This window comes from Schistocerca serialis, chromosome 5 (genome assembly GCF_023864345.2).
Source record: "Schistocerca serialis cubense isolate TAMUIC-IGC-003099 chromosome 5, iqSchSeri2.2, whole genome shotgun sequence".
Lineage (NCBI taxonomy): Eukaryota > Metazoa > Arthropoda > Insecta > Orthoptera > Acrididae > Schistocerca > Schistocerca serialis.
In genome coordinates this window covers 192,698,844-192,720,487 of record NC_064642.1, presented here as the reverse complement: position 1 = coordinate 192,720,487, position 21,644 = coordinate 192,698,844, and positions in this window count along the sequence as shown.

The window sequence follows — 21,644 nt, the reverse complement described above, 5'->3', positions numbered from 1 at the left end:
TGAAACGCTTTATTTACCAGCAAGTTCTGGTCGACAGACTATCATCAGGTTCTTAAAAGCTTCACATTAGGCGAATATGAAATCACTGACGTCACATAATCAAACCATGAATTTGGTACTATCTCCACATCGTAATGCAGATAACTTCGTCAATATATAAGCTGTGCTCGGCAGTGCACTTTTTCCCGTTACGTCAGTAGTCGGCGTTAACGCTGTGCACGCAGTGAGACTATACGAAATCATAATCCGCCAGAGCTGCTTTTTTTAAATATTTTATTCGGCGCTACAGGTTTCGAGTGATGGCACAAACTCAAGCAATATAAGGTTTTGTACTGTACCGTTTGAGAATGAGCCATCGCTGGAAACCGGCAGTGGCCCATAAAATGTAAAAAAGGCCACTCTGGTGGACTATGGTAACAGTAGTATGCATTTCCCACGACCTCATATTTCATATCAATTACTTTTCCACGTAACACCACTCCTTTAACTCCGACCAGCTCAAAAGTCTCACCGTACGAGTGTGTTAAAATGCCTGCATTGTCCGAATGCCCGCATTGTCAATATTACAGTGCACTACCATTCTGTGCCAGATTACCAAAAAACTTGGCACTAGTAGCTACGGTAGACCTACATCTGTTCCAGTCCCTTCACTGGCTTAGTTGTGCTGACATTCTTTGGTAGTCTCTCCACGGCGTCTCGGTTTCGTTGTCTCAGAGACTCGGCAAATGGCTTGATGAACCACGGAAAGCCATTTCGCAGTCTTTGCACGCGGCTTTGACTGTTAACGTCTCAGCGAAACTAAGCGGCTACGGGAAGTTACTGAGGCGAGTTGAGCCGAGTGCAGCGAAACGAAAGAGCTCGCGCGGGAGCCCGGCGCAATTTCCCCTCGCACTGTGCCGAGTCGCGTGTTCACAAGGAAGGCGGGGAGCAACAACAAACTGCCGTGTTTCCATATGCACAAGCCTTCTAAAGGCCGGGAATATGTTGAGGCGTTCATGCTCTGCTCTGGGTTGGCGTCTGCTAGCAATCGACCTGAATGTGGTAGTATCATATGCTCTGTTACTGAGGAAGGCAAACTACACAACTTTCTCTCTTTGTCTCTCTGTCACACACGCCTTCAGTTAAGGCTACGCGTGCATGGTATTGTGTGTGTGTGTGTGTGTGTGTGTGTGTGTGTGTGTGTGTGTGTGTGTGTGTACACCCGTAATCAAAGTAAGAAATCTTACAGATTATGGCGTGTGTCGTAACATAATGATACTGTCAGCAGTACAATGAAGGGTCGCTGCACAGAAAGAAAAAGTAACTTTTGGTAGATTTGTGTTTTAGTACTCCATGTCATCAACACAACTGCATACAGAGGATTACAGTTATTCTCTCTCTCTCTGCTATGGTGTTCCTACAGCTGTCGCCGCATCCCACACACCTGTCGCCATCGTCTTCTTCTACTATTTGTATCCTCATGGCTTTCTTTTACCCATCTAAACTTCGGTCTTCTTCTTATTATTATTCTTCTTCTCTTCCTCCTTCTTTCCTGGGGATGTTATGTCAAGATCTTCCTCCGCCATCCTGTCACGTCTCAGAAGTGAGTGTTGCTTGGGACTGGGCGACAGGGTTTGGGGAGAAAGGGAAATAGTCCGACGGCCTTTAAGTGTGAGGGAGTCTTGGTGTGACTGTGTTGTTAAAATTCCCTTATTACGAGAGGTAATGATTGGAATTAGTACTGATTGATGAAGACTGAATGGTGTACAACTTCTGACTTCATTCAGAGAATACCCTCAACCTAGTATACATTTGCTGTAAATGAGTTGTAACCAAAAAGACCAAGTCTTTACACAGAGACGGTGACTAACCAGTCGTTCCATCTATTAAAAGAACCTGTCAGTTGTAGCTGGGTCTGCACCCAAGCAGAACATCTTCCGGACTACCGCAGATAATTCTGCTCAGTCCTACTGAGGTAATAGCTTCAGCTGTTTCTGACGACACTGCTGTCTCTCCACTTCCACTAGGACCTGCTTGTCCTACCTATCCTTTACTCCTGTCTGTTCTAAGTGCCCCCGCCAGTCCCTGACTTGGCGTAATGTTGAAGGGCCCTCGCCATCTCATTGGCTTTAATTATGCACTATTTTTCAGAAGCCGGGTGGAGCGAGGAAGGGTCCGTTGTAAATTCTTGTCCTGGATCTGCTATAGGCTTTACGTGATGTATATGTGCCCCATCCAGAGACTACCTCCCTTATCCATCTCGTACTCTCGCTCTGAAATGATAATTACGGCTTACAGTGTTATTTCTTAAGCGCGGCTGGCGTTCCTGTGGCACCAACAGCTGAAAAGATTCCTTCTTCGTGACTTGAAGGATCTGACATTTTATGTAAACCTGTTGCCGCGCTCTGGTGCTGCATGCCTGCCTCGTAAGTTTTCTCTCCTTATGCTCGAAAAGCTTCCCCCTGTTGTTAACTCTTAAGACTTGGCTGTCATTTCCATGGTTACAAGATAATCTATCATTCGCATTGCATTTCCATATCCGACGAGGTGCCGTTCTTATATTCTATCTGTGACGCATTGCCGTAATCGTTGTCTTTCTTACACGGTCTCGCCGTGACATTCCACACGATATTCTGAGACTGAACATTTCTACAACTCTCAATTTGTTTTTATTTTTCCAGTAAACTCCCAGAACTCGCATCCATATATCGTTATAAGCTCTTCAATACTCCAACAGATGATCTTCTTTAGTTTCCAACTTACCTAGGACGACCATAACAGAGGCTTTAGCTTCTGGACTGCAGCTTACCTATAGGTTTCTCGTTGCTGATTTCCCAGTTATTTGCTCCGTCTTCCGATCGAATTCTGCTCAGATATTTAAATTTCTTACATGCCAAATGTGCTGGGCCTCTAATGTTATGTTTCTTATATTACCATATTCTGCCCTTAAATGTGACGTGTTCTTCTCAATGACAGTAGAACGCTGTCTTATTTTGAAGGATCGACATTTCTGCAGCTGAATGAAAATCGACGATAGGTCCTAATCTTTCTTCGTTCCTTGCTTGCCGACCTGAGTGGCCGAGCGGTTCTAGGCGCTTCAGTCTGGAACTGAGCGACCGCTGCGGTCGCAGGTTCGAATCCTGCCTCGGGCATAGATGTGTGTGATGTCGTTAGGTTAATTAGGTTTAAGTAGTTCTAAGTTTTAGGGGACTGATGGCCTCAGCTGCTGAGTTCCATAGTGCTCAGAGCCATTTGAACCATTTGAACCATCCTTGCTTACAACATCACTATCAACAGTCAGCTTATCATGTATCTCATTTTCTGATCCAGGCCTTACTAACGTTACCCATTTGGTCGTCTTGCTTGTGAGAGATGTAACAGTACAGACTCGGTACCTCAGATGAGTGCATTTGAATTATTGTGTCATCTTTCTGTTGTTGATGAGTGTGGAAAACGAGGATCATCTCTAATAACAAAGGGGGTGGTCAGCTTAACTTCCCTATTTTACGAATGTACGCCATGAACTGTCCCATGCTCGCCAGAGAGATTTGCAACTGAACGCAGGACATCGGCTCAGTACCCGGTGAACAGGAAATTCGCGCTGTCTTCTGTCTTCCCCTGGATGACTAGATAGAGCCCCTGGAAATTTCTTCCATCGATAGCATTCAAACCAGCTGCCTACGAGTTGAACGGCAACCCGCAAGCGCGCTTCAGTGAATTCAGTTATAGATGTGGATTTCAGGTGAAATCATTAAATGATTATAAAGGTTCGTTAGAATTACGTCTACTACGCTTTTACTGTCATATTCCTGACTTCACGTCGGGGCAGGAATATGCTGTTGCCTTGCTGTAGAATTTCATTTAATTTGTGAACCTCCCAAAAACTTCTTCATTTAGTTTTACTAACTTTGGGAAATACGCCACCGCCTGTGGTTTTGAAGTAATATGGAAGGATTCTCAACTCCGAAGACCTGTTTCGGGTCTACTACCATCAGGTAATCGATTATAGAAAGAAGGCAATGGAGAAGCCGTAAATCTTGATACTTGCTGTGGGACGACTTAATTCCGCGGGAGGGGAACTTTTTTCCCATCTGTTCGATGCGTTTTAATCTCCACCGCGGATCTGGTTCTACGGGAGTGGTCGGCCTGAAATTACCCAGATCCCGAAGCGGTGTCTGGGGCAGAAGAATTAAGTTATTACGAAATTAGTACCTGTGAGCCAGTCGCCGCGTGAGTCCACGCCGCCCACAACTTACACGGCATAACTCCTTCCCGAGGTGCAACGCTGCGAGCATCCAGGCAAATTCCCGGTATATCCAGTAACGAAAACTCCTGAACGCACAGAGATTTCAGACAGAAAAATTAGTATAACGCAAACCAGTGCAAAATTTCTTTGCCTCTTAATTTTTGTACCTTAATGCGGAACGATGAAATAGTTGCTGGTGGCATTATTGCAACATCTTTTGAAATTTTAAGGTTTTCGATAATAATGTATCAGCTGATGCATATTTATACCTCGATTTGAGCTACCTGAGTGGCTTAGTAATTAAAATTTTGGACTCCTATTGGGTTGGGGCTCAAATTCAACTTCAAAGATCCTGATTTATGGTTCCCGCAGTTTTTCTAAACTATTTCTCATGAATATCACAATAATTCTCCCAACAAGAGGACGGCCAATTCATTCCCACGTCTTTATCCGATCCTACCTAACCAGCGTTCCTTCTGTGATGACCTCTTTGTCGTCGGGAGAGTAACTTCAAAACTCTTGTATATTTTTGTTAACACATTGCATATTACGCGTACGCCTATGCCTACTCTTTCCAGCATTCCACTGCTTCACATTAGTATTTAGTAAAACTATTCAGCAGGGGTGCTCACTACATGGAGTCTCGATGTGGTGCATGTTCATCTATCATGGTGACGGTTGCGCTGGCAAATGATGCAACGCAAAGTCTTAGCAGATCAGCGATGACTGAGAGACAGATGACGAAAAAACTTTTTCTGGGTTCTTCTTAACTGTTCGGTCTCACCTCTCTGTACATTCTAGAACATCATGTTTGGTCCATCTTGTGGTATACATCGGACGCACACATTATTCCACCAAAGTCGGGGGATTGTCACTCGTCATTTAGTCTCCATACTTCCTTTCAATTTATAGGCGATTGTCTTTAGTCTCGACAGTTCATTACATTTCTCATGGACAAAAAAGACCTAGCGCATTACAATGCTGCTCAAGTATCATGTACCTTTTGGTGAACATGGAGTGCCTCCTTTGTCATCTCAAGCAGTACATCTCTGCAGGGGGTATATAGGATACGGAAGACCAGTCCAGGCTTTAACTGTACGCTCAGCGTCTCGTCTCCTGCTCACTTTAGAATCGAAGCATTTGGGGTCTGCTGCTACAGAAGAATGTTGGAAATTAGTTGGAATGGTAAGGTACAAAATGAGGAGGGTCTCCGCAGAATCGGCGAGGTAACGAATATATAAAAAAACACGGATAAGGAGAAGGGACAGGATGATTGGACATCTGTTACGAAATCAGGGAATGGCTTCCATGGTACTAGAGGGAGCTGCAGAGGGTAAAAATTGTAGAGGGAGACAGAGATTGTAATATATCCAACAAATAATTGAGATCGTAGGTTGCAATCGGCACTCTGAGAAGAAAAGGTTGGCACAGGAGAGAAATTCGTGGCAAGCCGCATCAAACCAGGTAGAAGACTGATGACTCAATCAGTCTGTCTCTGGCTACAAATAGTTGTGAATCATGTGACGTACGGCGAGAAAAGTAGCTAACGGCGATTTTCTGTCTGTATTGACAAAGGATATATGGTATTTTGTGGCTACCTTGCTGAAGACAGGCATCTTAATAGATATTTCCTTTTTTATTTTCGTGTTTAATGTGTGGATTTTACTGGAACATGTTGACAGTGAAAAGGCTGAGATATCTGTCCTGCCTCTGGAGGTAGAGCTCATAGACCAACCTTGAACGCCCAGTGCAACTTTTTATTTTTATTTCAAAGTACATGGTATGTTCAGCGTTGGCGTGCAATATCTCCTACTTAAAAAGCGGAAGACTGACTATAAAGAATACATACTATACATACATACATACTATACATATACATACATTCATACATATACATCCATACTATACATGCTATAAAGAATACTGAAACGTCCCCTTTCAACAATTTATACACGGGACTGTGCTTAACCTGACACACAATACTTTGTTAGCGCAACGCAATCTGACTTTCAAAATTCCCTACAAAAGAATGGCCCTGACTAACATTAAACTATACCTTTCACAAATCACTTACCTCACAAAAATCTTCGCTGCTCAAGCTACTGCAATACAGCAAGCGCCACTACTGCCAGCTAAATAAAAGATTCAAACTACTAAAGGCACTAACTACTGATAGGGATAGTTAGCAAATGAAAGATATTAATAGAGAACAAACAATGTATTTACCTTAATATCATCACAAGTCATAATATATATATCAGTTCATGACAAATTGCAAAACTTCGCCATCTCTCTCCCCACATCCACCACTGCTGGCGGCTCACCTCCAATTGCGCAACGCTACGCGCTGTTCACAGCCAGCTGCCTAACACTACAATGGCGAGTATTACAACAATGCAAAGCAGCCACAGACTGCACACAGCACAGCCAGTGATTGTCATACAGAGGTGGCGTTACCAATAAAAAACCTAAACAGCCTACTTACATAGAGAAAACATAAACAGCCTACTTACAATACATACAGTGTGATTCAAGAAGATATGCAAATATTTTAATATGTTATTTTACAAGTAAAAGTAAAGAAAAAAGTTCGTATAAACATAGGTCCGCAAATGTTTAGTTACGGAGTTACGGCTAATAACAGATTTTGCCTGAAATTTAGCAACTTCGCTAATATGAAGCCATCGCGAAACTGTACGAGGTTAAAGTAAAGTACTATTTCCATTTATTTTGTTGTTATTGATCTGGTGAATCTAAAAAGACATGTCCCAAACGTGTATCTGTAGTAGTTTTCCAGAACGTGTATCTTTGTAATTCACAGTCTTTTGTTTGTTCTGCACAGTTGCACTAATGTTAACTTGGCACTGTTTTATCTTGTGCTGCCTGTCTGGTGAAAACTGCAATTATGCTACTGTAGCACTTTTGTTACTACTGTTGGCTGTATGGCCTTTGTTGCCCAAAGCCGTAATAAATAAACAAATGAATGAAAACAACCGCAGAACAGTAAAAGGTGAAAATGTTGTATTGCTACTGAACTGTCATAAAACTCATTACACATTTTATTCAAAGGGAGTCATGACTTATAGGTTATGCATTAGATATATACAGTTATTAGATCTCTAGTTGTACGTTACATACCAAATTAAGTACAAAATATCTTGTTTAATACCCTACTGTATTCGTAATTTTACAAGCGTTTAGTAATCTAGGGGCCGGCCGGTGTGGCCTAGCGGTTCTAGGCACTTCAGTCTGTAACCGCGCGACCGCTACGGTCGCAGGTTCGAATCCTGCCTCGGCCATGGATGTGTGTGATGTCCTTAGGTTAGTTAGGTTTAAGTAGTTCTAAGTCTAGTGGACTGATGACCTCAGATGTTAAGTTCCATAGTGCTTCGAGCCATTTGAACCATTTGAAGTAATATAGGATTAACGAAACATAAAATAGCCTGCAGCAGAGGCGAAAGGGTGGTGAGTTTTAATAAATATTAGATCGCTGCACGATATGGGACCTAGAAGGCAGTCAGTCAGTGCTCATAGTTCACAGTTTGTACACCTCCAACTGTGGCCTGCAATCCACCTTACGTTATGTGGCGGGGGGGAGGGGGGGAGAGGGTACTTCATCTACCGCTCTCATTTTCCTCCTTCACAAATCTATTCGTGAATGAGTGGTGCGTGGAAAGAACTAGTGTGGGTAAGCATCCTTAGAAGTTGTAATACCGCTGACTTTCTCGCAGTGGCAATTTTGAGAGATTTATATGTGGAAGGAAGTAATATGCTGCCTGACTTATTGGAACGTGCACGCTCAGAATTCTCACAGTAATTATCCTTTTGATGCTCAACACGGTGTATTCTTTGAGTCCAAACGGCTGTCAACTGAGATATGCGCTCGACACTCATGAACAAGCACGTGAAAAGGTGTCCGATGTGTGGCTGGACTACCGGATTTAACAGACTTTGAGCACGAAATGGTAGTTGGAGCTAGACGCGTGGGGCGCGTGGACATTCCATTTCGGAAATTGTCAAAGAATTCAATATTCCGAGATCCACACTGTGAAGACTGAGCCGAGAATACCTAATTGCAGGCATTACCTGTCACCACGGACAGCGCATTGGCCGACGTCCTTCAATTAACGACAGCGAGCAGCGGCGTTTACGTAGAGTTGTCAGTGCTAACACACAAGCAACACTACGTGAAATAACAGCAGAAATTCAAAATTGTTCAAATGGCTCTTAGCACTATGGGACTTAACGTCTGAGGTCATCAGTCCCCTAGACTTAGAACTACTTATACCTAGCTAACCTAAGGACATCACGCACATCCAAGCCCGAGGCAGTATTCGAACCTGCGGCCGTAGCAGCAGCGCGGTTCCGTACTGAAGCGCCTAGAACCGCTCGGCCACAGTGGCCGGCCAGCAGAAATTAATGTGGGACGTACGATAAACGTACCCGTTAGAGCAGTGCGGCGAGATTTGGCGTTAATAGGCTATGGCAGCAGACGACCGACGGGAATACCTTTGCTAACAGCACTTCACCGGCTGCATCGCGTTTCCTGGACTCGTGACCATATCAGTTGGTCCCTAGACGACTGGAAAACGGTGGTGTTGTCAGGTGGGTCCCGCTGTCAGTTGGTAAGAGCTGATGGTAGGGTTAGACTGTGGTGCAGACCCCACGAATCCATGGACCCAAGTTGTCGGCAAGGCACTTTGTCAACTGGTGGTGGCTCCATACTGGTGTAGGCTGTGTTTACGTGAAAGGCCTGGGTCCTCCGGTGCAACTGAACCCATCGTTGACTGTAAATGGTTATGTTCGGCTATTTGGAGACCAACTGCAGCCATTCACAGACTTCGTGTTCCGAAATAACGATGGAATTTTTATAGATGACAGTGCGCCATGTCACCGGGCACCAATTGTTCGCGATTTGTTTGAAGAGGAAAGATCTGGCCACCCAGATCGCCCGACATGAATATCATCGAACATTTATTGGGCACAATCGAGAGGCCATTTCGTGTACAAAATCATGCACCTGGAACACTTACGACATTGTGGACGGCTGTAGAGGTAGCATGGCTAAGTATTTCTGTAGGGGACTTCCAGCGACTTATTGAGTGCATTTCACGTCAAATTTTCCGCTGCTCGTGGTCTCGCGGTAGCATTCTCGCTTTGCGCGCACGGGGTCCCGGGTTCGATTCCCGGCGGGGTCAGGGATTTTCACCTGCCTCAAGATGACTGGGTGTTATTGTGCCACCTTCATCATCATCATTCATCCCCATTACGGTCGGGGGAAGGCAATGGCAAACCACCTCCGCTAGGACCTTGCCTAGTATAGCAGTGCGGGTCTCCCATATCGTCCCCTACGCTCTGTGAAGGAGTATGGGACTTCATCATCACGTCGAGTTGCTGCACTACGCGGGTGAAAGGAGGCCTGACGAGATATTAGAAGTTATCCCATGACTTTTGTCACCTCCGTGTACTTTCTAATAACAAGGGAACCTCCCCATCGCACCCCCCTCAGATTTAGTTATAAGTTGGCACAGTGGATAGGCCTTGAAAAACTGAACACAGATCAATCGAAAAAACAGGAAGAAGTTGTGTGGAACTATGAAAAAAATAAGCAAAATATATAAACTGAGTAGTCTATGCGTAAGGTAAGCAACATCAAGGATAGTGTAAGCTAAGGAGCGTCGTGGTCCCGTGGTTAGCGTGAGCAGCTGCGGAATGAGAGGTCCTTGGATCAAGGCTTCCCTCGATTGAAAATTTTACTTTCTTTACTTTCGCAAAGTTATGATCTCTCCGTTCGTTCATTGACGTCTCTGTTCACTGTAATAAGTTTAGTGTCTGTGTTTTGCGACCACACCGCAAAACCGTGCGATTAGTAGACGAACGGACGTGCCTCTCCAATGGGAACCGAAAACATTTGATCGCAAGGTCACAGGTCAACCGATTCCTCCACAGGAAAACACATCTGATATATTCTATACGACACTGGTCATGGCATGTGCGTCACATGACAGGAATGTGTTGTCGACCCACCTAACTTGTACACTTGGCGAATGGGTAAAAAGATTCTTCTACCTTGCCCGATTTAGGTTTTCTTGTGGATGTGATAATCACTCCCAAAAAAGTGATGAAATCATAAGAGTTTGTCACATAAACTGCAACAAATGAATGCAACAGTTTCACAGTCTCAGTTTTCCCTTTGCTCTGTCAAAACATATGCAGGATTTGACGGTCTACACACGGAAAAATTTGAAAACGTTGAAAACATATGTTCAAGCAAATCTGAACATGTCCTAGAATTTTGGAGAGCGAAGTTCATTATGTGTGAATGCCTGAACTTTGATGATTCTCTGAAAATAAAAAATTAAGCTTTTCACTCGAGGGAATACTTGAACCAAGGACTCCTCGTTTCGCAGCTGCTAACGCTAACCACGGGACCACGGCGCTCCTTAGCTTACACTGTCCTTGATGTTGCTTATCTTGCGCATGGACTACTCAGTTTGTATATTTTGCTTATTTTTTTCATAGTTCCACACAACTTCTTCCTGTTTTCTCGATTGATCTGTGTTCAGTTTTTCAAGGACTATCCACTGTGCCAACTTATAACTAAATCTGAGGGGGGTGCGATGGGGAGGTTCCCTTGTAAGTACGGACTCGATGGATCACACCTTGCGCCGACAAGGAGTAGCCTCCGCCAAAGCACAGTGACAAGCTGGCCAGGGCAGTGAAAGCGGGGACCGTCTTCCGCGGGCGTCGGCGGCAGCGGCTGCTGGGCACGGAGTGGCATTTCGGAAAAGTCAAGGCGGCCGGCATGGAAATGAGAGTGCGAGTGGAAAGGCGCGAGCTGCGAGCTGTTGTGGCCGGCCCGATGGCGCTCTCGATTGCCCGCAACAGCGGACTGCGGCGAGGCGCGGCGCGGCGCGGCGCGCATAACGTAACAAGGTGAGGCGGGCCCGGGCCCGCATCTGATGCCGGCTAATTCGTAACACGCGCCGCGCCGGGCAGGCCGCTGTCAGCTGATAGCATCTCCGCTGCCTCCTCCCCGCTCTTCGTAGCTACTTAGCGCCCTCGCGGCCGCCCGAGGACAAGCGTACGCGTGTCAGCTATCGGCGTAAGGCCGTAATTACCAGCTCAGAGTGGTCCCCACGTTGCAGGCTAGCTGTAACTTACCACCAAAGCAGACTGCTGTGAAAACCTTAAGGACGAAAATAACTTTCGCACGATGTATCACTGCCAAGTAACATAGCTCGATGACATATACGTAGAGACAATTGATGCTGTTACAAAAGTAACAAAGCTGTGCTACGTAGGAGGCTTTGCGACTGTTCTAGTAAATATGCGTAAATCTGTAGTGAAGTTGGCTATGTCGCATAAAAAAAATCATATAACATATGAGGAATGACTTTTATAGCCACAAAACGTTTCGAAATTATTTCCATCTTCAGAAATTCAAGCGCAAATGTTGCACAAGGACCATAGCTTTACCAGCTGTGTGCGTAACATGAGATGACAGACAGTCATGACAGTCCGTCATCTCATGTTCGTGCACAACTGGTAACGCTCGTCTCCTTGTGCAACATTTGCACTTGGATTTCTGAAGATGGAAATAATTCCGAAACGCGTCACGCATACTTCGCGATTAAAAAGTCTTTGTTCACCTGGTGTATGACTTTTTACGCGACCTAGCCAGCTTAACTAGAGACCTACCCATATTTACCGTTGCAGTTAACTGAAAGAAATACGGAATGACACGAACAGAAACGTCACTTTTATTGAAAGAGAATAGCTGCACTGAAGTCAACGCGATTCGTGATGTTCCCGTGGACATTACAAAATGCGAGACATAGCCCTTAACAGGATGTGTGATTACCACGGACAGCAGCACATGCTCTGCAACGTGCTCCCTCGTTCGCGCCCGCATCTCGTGGTCGTGCGGTAGCGTTCTCGCTTCCGACGCCTGGGTTCCCGGTTTCGATTCCCGGCGGGGTCAGGGATTTTCTCTGCCTCGTGATGGCTGGGTGTTGTGTGATGTCCTTAGGTTAGTTAGGTTTAAGTAGTTCTAAGTTCTAGGGGACTGATGACCATTGATGTTAAGTCCCATAGTGCTCAGAGCCAGCTCCCTCGTTCGCCACATGGTAGGTAAGGAGCTCTTGTGGCATGGTGTACGACTTCTCCACCAACGCTGTTGACGAGAGCTCGATGGTCGTTAGAGCATGTCGACGTACTACTGTACGTGTCCCCAAACACATCCCGCAAGTGCTCGATGACATTTAACGTGAGGGGGGGGGGGGGGGAGGAGAACAGGCAGGCCAGTCCGTTCGTCCAATATCCTCTCGTTCCACCTGCGCTATTCGGTACTGTCGCACAGTGTCACCCATATAAACCGACAAGGTGCTAGTAGGGCTCGCACTCTGAGGGTTCCATACAAACGTAATTACCGTTCCGGGAAGTCCAATATTTTCGAGAATGTTTCAGAGTTTGAAGTTGGATTACAAATAACAAGAGAAATATTTTTTTCGAGCACTATAATTGAAAATTAACAACTTTCTCATTCTTTTTCTTTACTTGCACTGTCAAATTTTCCTTCCTGCGAAATTTCATGATTCTAGGTCAACGGAAAGTACCCAATAGGTTTTAATGTGGAGTTTGCGGTTACCAAAATATATAAAATAAATGGTCGTATCTTTCGATTTCGTTGACTTAGAAGCTTACATTCATTACACCACCAAGGGACCATACACCTTGGTATGAGACATAAATTTAAACTTGACACGTATACCCGTTTCTTAAAGGGTTTGTAACAGATCAGACAGACAGGCGGACAACAAAGGGATCCTTAAGGGTTTTGCCGGTTGAGCTACGGAAGCCCGAAAGTGAAGTCGGGGCCAAATGCAGCCCGGAAAAGTTGCCTGTAGGGAAGGAGAACAGTGCCAATGACGTTAACCGCTGAGTGTACCGTATTCAAAGATTTCTGCACAACACGTGGACCACCAAAACGATGATCCTGTATGCATTATGTATCCTAAACAAACGAGAGAAGAAAATTAACCCACCCAACATACTATTTGAATAATGTGGTAATGATACTAACCTCCAGTGTAATTATTAAGTAAATTAGTTGAACATACAAGTTAGTTTAATTCTGTGCTTTGGGCTCTCTGTGTCCTGTACGGGGAAGCTTACAGGTGAGTCGTCTTAAAACCTCCGCGCACATTCCCGGAATTTTCCCCGGAGGGCAGAGTACTAGTTCTCCTGGGTGGCTACCCTGGAGATTGCACTACGTACTGCGTCAGGAAATCAGTTAAAGTTTGTAAGAGAATTACAAGCTTAAAATGGAAAGAAGGAATCTTCAAATTAATATCACCGAATGCTGAAAAGTAGCTGCCGGAGATTTTCTTACCATCTGCCCAAGGTTCGCTTTCGCTTCCAGCGGAGACTTTGTACGGTTCACTTCTCATTCTGGCTTCACTGCTGGTTGGTTGGTTGGTTGATTTGAGAGATGGGACCAAACAGCGCGTTATCGGTCCCATTGGATGAGAAAAGGACGTGAAAGGAAGTCGGCGGTGCCCTTTTCAGAGGAACCATACCGGCATTCGCCTGAAGCGATTTAGGGTTGGTTCAAATGGCTCTGAGCACTATGCGACTTAACTTCTGAGGTTAACAGTCGCCTAGAACTTAGAACTAATTAAACCTAACTAACCTAAGGACATCACACACATCCATGCCCGAGGCAGGATTCGAACCTGCGACCGTAGCGGTCACGCGGTTCCAGACTGAAGCGCCTTTAACCGCACGGCCACACCGGCCGGCGAAGCGATTTAGGGAAATCACGGAAAACCTAAATCAGGGTGGCCGGACACGGGTTTGAACCGTCGCTCTGCCGAATGCGAGTCCAGTGTGCTAACAAGTGCGCCACCTCGCTCGGTGCTTCACTGCTGGCGGAGAGTTGGTGGACAGCAGGTCAGAGACAGGAAGGGTGGTTTCCTGTCTTGATGATTCGTAGCGGTGTTGGAACCTATTCGTTTCCCGCAAAGATCAACCTTCATTAATGTCCCAGCTACAACTCTAAAACGTTGATGGATAGACTTACGACCGCTACGGTCGCAGGTTCGAATCCTGCTTCGGGCACTGATGTGTGTGAAGTCCTTAGGTTAGTTAGGTTTAAGTAGTTCTAAGTTCTAGGCGACTGATGACCTCAGAAATTAAGTCCCATAATGCTCAGAGCCATTTGGACCATTTGATAGACTTACTGTGAGACATATGTGTTTTTCCAGCAAGGCATTTAACAGGCCGTGATTTGCAGTACAGTTTTTATATTATGCTAAAGGTATTTGTAATGTTTGAGTAATAAACATAAATGTAATCTCTCATGTATTTTTTATTGGGGGTGTTCTCACTCCAGGCGACCCGGTCGTAATATGTGAGTCTTAAAAGTGTTTGTCGTATTTTGAACCAGGCTTCTATCGTTGCATGTCAGCTGCTGAGTACAGGGGCAACCTACATACATGCAGACATACTCAGGCAGCATACTTACCTACCAGGGCAACGGTATCCCGCAGTTATCAGAATAGACCGAACAAAAAGCACTTGCGTAGATCAACATCCCTTCCCCCCTTCACTGGTCGACAGTTGAGCGCAATGGCTCCATAAACACTCTCGGTAATCTTGGAGCCAACGCGACGGCGCGTCATCTCATTGCCATACGCTACTAGTTAAGTGTGTCTAATTCAATAGAGCCAGTGTTTATAAGGCGTCTGAACTGTCGTTACCACCGAACATCTGACACGATGGATTTGGATAATCTGAGAATAGCGCGATTAAGAGTGACCTGTAACTGCAGTTATAATCTGAAAACGTTTTGCACACTTGGTGAACTGCAAGAGTAGATTTCCCAAGCATGTAAATCACCAGCGTCATGAAGCATTTACTTGTAGTTTTAACTGAACGTTAAACTGTCTTTAATGCTGCTACTTACGGTGCGAAACGCAGAAACCCTTGTTACATATCCAGGAGTACAGTGGGAATCGGGTCCAATAAGTGTAGTGACCTTTCGAAACTTTTATTGATCACCCAAGAAATTAAATAAAAATTTGAAACACGGTAAAATTTAAGCATTTCTTGAACCATCAATCAAATCCTTACCACCACAATTAGTGTTTATGTACATAACGCATAACTTGAATTACTCTTGTAACCTTCTCAAGTCACAGTACAATCAAAGCAAGTGGACGCCTTAGTTGTATACAATGTAACGGTCCATGCATGCCGCCGGAACCAGGTCGATACAAGTAATACAGATGATTTCACTATAGGATCATCTGCAAGGGAAACTATATTAAAACCTAACCACACAAACATTAGTAACAATTATCTTTGCTCATAATGCCGGCGCTTTCCACTTTAACACCCGTAGCTTAATTAACCAAGAAATTAAAAGTATCTCTAGTTAAGAATTTGCTTTTAACAGTGCAAAGATGAATTCTAGCAATTAAGCCAGATACTAGCTACACTAGCCGTTACAACATTCATCAAACAGCAGAATCTTAAGGAGGAATGGCAGCGCTATTTCAGCCTTTAGGCACAGTTCTCAATAGTCACTTGCAGCACATTAACAAACAGTCTGACTAAAGAACCAGTAAAAGATCAAGTGACCTCACTCAGCTTTATTACACATAATGATATAGGTTTGGTGCGAGCGTATCTACACCCTAGCGATTGCGTGCGCACACGTAACAAACAGGCTGGCGATTTGGCCCCAACCAATAGAACGCGGTAGCTCAAACGAACTAGCATAAGACAATAACGTAAAGATATTAAATCCACTGCCTGAAACCACTTCCATCAAACACTGACGCACTTAATTAATAATAACTATCTGCTCAACACAAATTTCGTGTGGTGGCTCCGCATTTCTTGTAATATGCAGATCGTCTAAAAAGCCCAGGCAAGGTACGAACAACAGCAATAATGTTCACCAACATTCTCACAATGCGTGTCCAGTTGCTCACCTCAGTTGTACAGTATCGGGGCTTTAAAACATTAGGATCAATATATGCATCGGCCAAATCATCATCGGATTTCAGCTACATAAAATGCTTCCAATACACAGGGCATACCGTCCGTCAGCCAACTCCTTACGTTTCTCTTTTAACAGTGTCTATTATGTCGTACCAATCGCTGCTGCTAGTCACCCATGTGTTTCGCACACTTCGTTCCAAAAGACTCCGTGACCATAGTCTCTTCCCGCCACCGCCTCCCGATGTGACCACATGCTTCTCCATCCATTCATATCCGCATCCAGTGACGCCTCTGGGGTGAGGATCACACGGCGGTCGGTCGGTACCGTTGGGCCTCCATAGCCTGTTCGGGACCGACGAAACACGAAAAAGATCGACTCCGTCGGAGCTAAACACAAACTGAGTGCGAGATAGCAAGCACGTAAACAATGAAACGTATTAGATTGTAACGTGTCGAAATTTCTAGACTGGTGGAATGGCTCACTCATTGTGAGTAACAATATGTGGCGTGTGGTGCCTGGTAGCTCCTGGACTATCAGCGGCGATATGGTCGCCTGGTTAACGCTGGACGCCTCAGACGTGCCGGCCTCGCGCCTGGTTCACATCTTCGAAGGAAGTCGAAAGCAGTGTCTGTGGGAACGGATGGGAAAGAGATCGCTGGACCGTTCACCAGCTCGCTTCGCTACATTACGCAAACACAGAGGCTCCGAGAAAGTCGCCGGTATCCGTTTCGCTTTCGAAAGCGTAGCAGACATCTTCTCTGCCGGTACTGGAACGAACAAAACGATAAATGATGTAGTTTGCCACCTGCTGCGAAAAGTTCACAACGCTGACGAGCTTTTACTGCAGGCTACTTCTATGCATCCGCTCTGTTCAAGTGGAAAGAACATTGTGAACAGTCAGCAGATACGTCTGCCAACAGATGGTATCATATATATATATATATATATATATATATATATATATATATATATATATATATATATATGTATGTATGTGTGTGTGTGTGTGAGAGAGAGAGAGAGAGAGAGATAGAGAGAGAGAGACACTGATTTGATTTTGTCCTTGTTACTGTTACAAAGGGAACGTAGACTTCGCTGACCCATTTACTACACGTATATATGGTTCGCATGTTTGTGGTTCTTTTTCGTAGAAACGTTGTTTTTCAGGAATCTCCGTGGTATTTCAGTTGTTCTTCTTGTGCTCAGATGTGTGCCCCTCTCACTTTTTCATCTTCGTCGCTTTTTCGTTGTTCCACGGCAATTCATGCAGTATATGAGAAGCAGTCTGACAGCTATGACTTTCGGCCACAATTTTAAGACTAAAATCTCGTAAACAGTTTCAGTTACATGTACAACTGCCTTGACTGCGCAAATGAAGTATCACTCATACTGAACTCATTTGTTAATACGCGTTATTTAGATACCGTACAATACACTTCAAATTACCTATTCGATCTTCAAAGCTGGAAAATGTGTTCAAAAATGGTTCAAATGGCTCTGAGCACTATGGGACTCAACTGCTGAGGTCATTAGTCCCCTAGAACTTAGAACTAGTTAAACCGAACTAACCTAAGGACATCACAAACATCCATGCCCGAGGCAGGATTCGAACCTGCGACCGTAGCGGTCTTGCGGTTCCAGACTGCAGCGCCTTTAACCGCACGGCCACTTCGGCCGGCTGGAAAATGTGTGTCAAACCTTTAGTGGAGTTTTGGGATTCGCAATTAACAGGGATTAAAAGCGGATGCCAGATGTCAACTTCTTCTACTACTTTTTCTTTTTGGTTTTCATCTCTAAGGGAGATGGAGGGCTGCAGTAGGATGAATCCCTTTTCAGCCAGTAGTTTTGTTACTGCTTTGGTACTCGTTTTTTATTTGTGGACGAGGGAAGCAGATGTTCGTTGGAGGATCTAGGCGACAGCTAAGAGACTGCATGAGAGTATGTCCAGTATTATATATCGCGAATGAGACGAGGATGCTGCGTATGACGTTTCATTCCTGACGCCAGAGCAACCTGTGGTAGCACTGGACAATACTGCATCAGTCATATGTGTGGTTCCGTTACTTTTCTGAAAGTGAGTTGCTTTCCCGTCCAAGAGAATGATGAATGTTATCGAAAGCACTGATTTTTCAAAAATAATTAACGCTGACAAGCGTTTCGTTTATTTTGTTTCCATTATTGTACTGTTTAGACCGTGGAGCTATTTTGAATTGTTTGTGTAAATACAACCCACTAGATTCTCAATTCTGGGCGTCAGAGTCGAACTTATGTTTAAATTGACGAGTTATTGGACTCAGACCCAAATGTGGCCTTTGTAGTTTATTTATTTATTTATTTTACTTGTCGAGGACATGAAATTATTACAATACTTACGGAGATTTCATAACATTCACAGAGGGATTAATTACATAAGAAATCATTTACGGTGGAAGTTCAATAGATTACAGACAGAGACTAATAACAATAATATTTTTTTGAGTCATCATCCTTCTGACAGGTTTGATGCCGCACAAACCGAATTCCTCTCCTGTGCCAACCTCTTCATCTCGGAGTAGCACTTCCACCCCATATCGTCAACTATTTGTTGGATGTCTTCCAATCTCTGTCTTCCACTACAGTCTTTACGCTCTGCAGCTCTTCTAGTACCATGGAAGTTATCACCTGATGCCTTAACAGCTGTTCTATCATTCTATCCCTTCTCCTTGTCGGTGTTTTTCGTATGTTCCTTCTTTTCCTCACAGACACTGTGGATAACTTCCTCATTTCTTAGCTTGTCAGTCCATCTAATGTTCAACATTCTTCCATAGCACCACATTTCAAAGACATCGATTCTCTTCTGTTCTGGTTTTCCCACAGTCCATCTCTCGGTATCATGCAATACTGTAGTCTAAACGTACATTCCCAGAAATTTGTTCCTCAAGTTAAGACCTATGTTTGACGCTGTCAGACTTCTGTTGGCCATGAATGACTCTTTCACCAGTGCTAGTCTGCTCTTTACGTCCTCCTTGCTGCGTCCGTCATAGGTTATTTAGCTGCCTAGGCTTCAGAATTCCTTAATTTCGGCTACTTCGTGATCTCCAGATGTAGTGTTCGTCGCTGTTCTCATTTCCGCTACTTTTCCTTTACTCTCAGTCAATATTCTGTACCCATTAGATCGTTCATATGGTTCAGCACATCCTGCAATCCTTCTGCACATTCAGTGTGGATAGTAGTGTCATCAGCGAATCTTATCACTTATATCGTTTCACCCTGAATTACACGAAGGAATTCAAGAGTCAAAATTTCCAGAACGGAACGCAAGAGGCATAACTTGTGGTAACTGTGTAACTGTGTAGAACGAACTGGAGGTATATACGTCTGGAGGTCCCTTCGTTACACTTCGCTGTTGCAAACGGACTTCACGCCACGACGCACACACAAATTTGAATACAGCGAACAGACACGTCAATGAGCGACGGACAATTCATACTTTTGTGAAAAAAAAGGTATGAGGGAGATTTGAACCCTGAACTCCGCCTTCGTCTTCTACGCCGTGATCACACAACCACGACAAGACTCTCATTAATGTCGCTCGATATTGCACATATTAAATTTGTACCGTTCACTGTTTCAATTTTGCTTCTTTTTTCCACAATTCAGTACACCTTCTTAATGTTTTCATGTTTAATCTGTGTTCTGTTTTTGACGGGCTATCAGCCGGCCGCTGTGGCCGAGCGGTTCTAGGCGCTTCAGTCCGGTACCGCGCTGTTGCTACGGTCGCATATTCGAATCTTGCCTCGGGCATGGATGTGTGTGATGTCCTTAGGTTAGATAGGTTTAAGTAGTTCTAAGGAGGTTGGGGTGGGAAATTTCGGCTGTTGGTACGACTTGGGCCCCGACCATCGTAAGGTTGAAGCAGGCGCGGTGGCCGCGCAACAAAAACATGGCCCTATATGGAGCTGGAGCGAGTACCAGTGACGTCACAGAAGGCAGCACGGCTGTGCAGGATGAACATTAATAAAGTCGACGAACTACAGGGACGGATTCCTGACTAGAAATGGGGAAAAAAGGTCCTATGAACACGTGTCGCAGACGCATCGTTGCCACGGTAGATAACATTGACGAAATAAAGTTCCTATGACCACGTGCCACATGTTCCTTGTGTGTTGCTACAGGCTGTGTGACCGACGCAGCGTACTGTAACCAGCAGAATGGTCCGTATTCTTGTCGGGAACAAGCCGGGGTGGTCTTTGTGTACGGCCAAGCAGAAGGAAACGGTCGAGAGGCAGCACGGCTGTACCAAAACAAGTACCTTCACAGACACGAACCACATCACTCAACAACAAAAAAAATGGTTCTGAACACTATGGGAATTAACATCTGTGGTCATCAGTCCCCTAGAACTTAGAACTACTTAAACCTAACTAACCTAAGGACATCACACACATCCATGCCCGAGGCAGGATTCGAACCTGCGACCGTAGCGGTCGCGCGGCTCCAGACTGAAGCGCCTAGAGCCGCTCGGCCACCAACGGCCGACACATCACTCAACATTTCAAGCCCTTTTTGGACGTTTGTGTGATCATGGTCCATTCAGGCACAGGAACATGCAGGGAGGTAGCGGACTGTGCGTACAGCAGATTTGGAGGACTGGGTTCTACAGGCTATTGAGACAAACCCCATGAAAGGTTCAAGCAAGTGGCTCGCCAACATAGTGTAAGCCAAAGTACGATTATGTGTACCCTGCATGACAACCGCTACTCTCCCTATCAATCCAAGGATTATCAGCAGCGGATTTCCCTCTACGGAAATTTTTTTGTCGATGGTTTTTGTACCAGGCCGTCACAGTTGCGGGATTTCTGTCATCAGTCATCTTTACCGACGAAGCAATCTTTACAGAAACTGCCATAATCCATCTGCATAATTGTCATCTGTGGGCTACAGACAAGCACGTGGTCAGAGGAAATTGCTTTCATAACGCCATCTACCATGGCAACGATGGATTTCCGGACACACGTTCATAGGACCTTTCTCCCCCATTTCCAGTCAGTAATTCGTCCCTGCAGCTTTTATTAATGTTCACCTTGTAGCCGGCCGCTGTGGCCGCGCTTCAGTCTGGAACCGCGCAACCGCTACGGTCGCAGGTTCGAATCCTGCCTCGGGCATGGATGTGTGTGATATCCTTAGGTTAGTCAGGTTTAAGTAGTTCTAAGTTCTAGGGGACTGATGACCTCCGATGTTAAGTCCCATAGTGCTCAGAGCCATTTGAACCATTTTTTTTTTTCACCTTGTATGTGGATGGTAGCAGCTACCAAAAGAGGGTCACCACTTGACAATGGGCGAGCAGTACTCGGACGAAAGCTGGTGGATTTTAAGGGGCTCCGGAACGCCCTATACTTGCAATGTTAAAATAACGCTTATAAATTA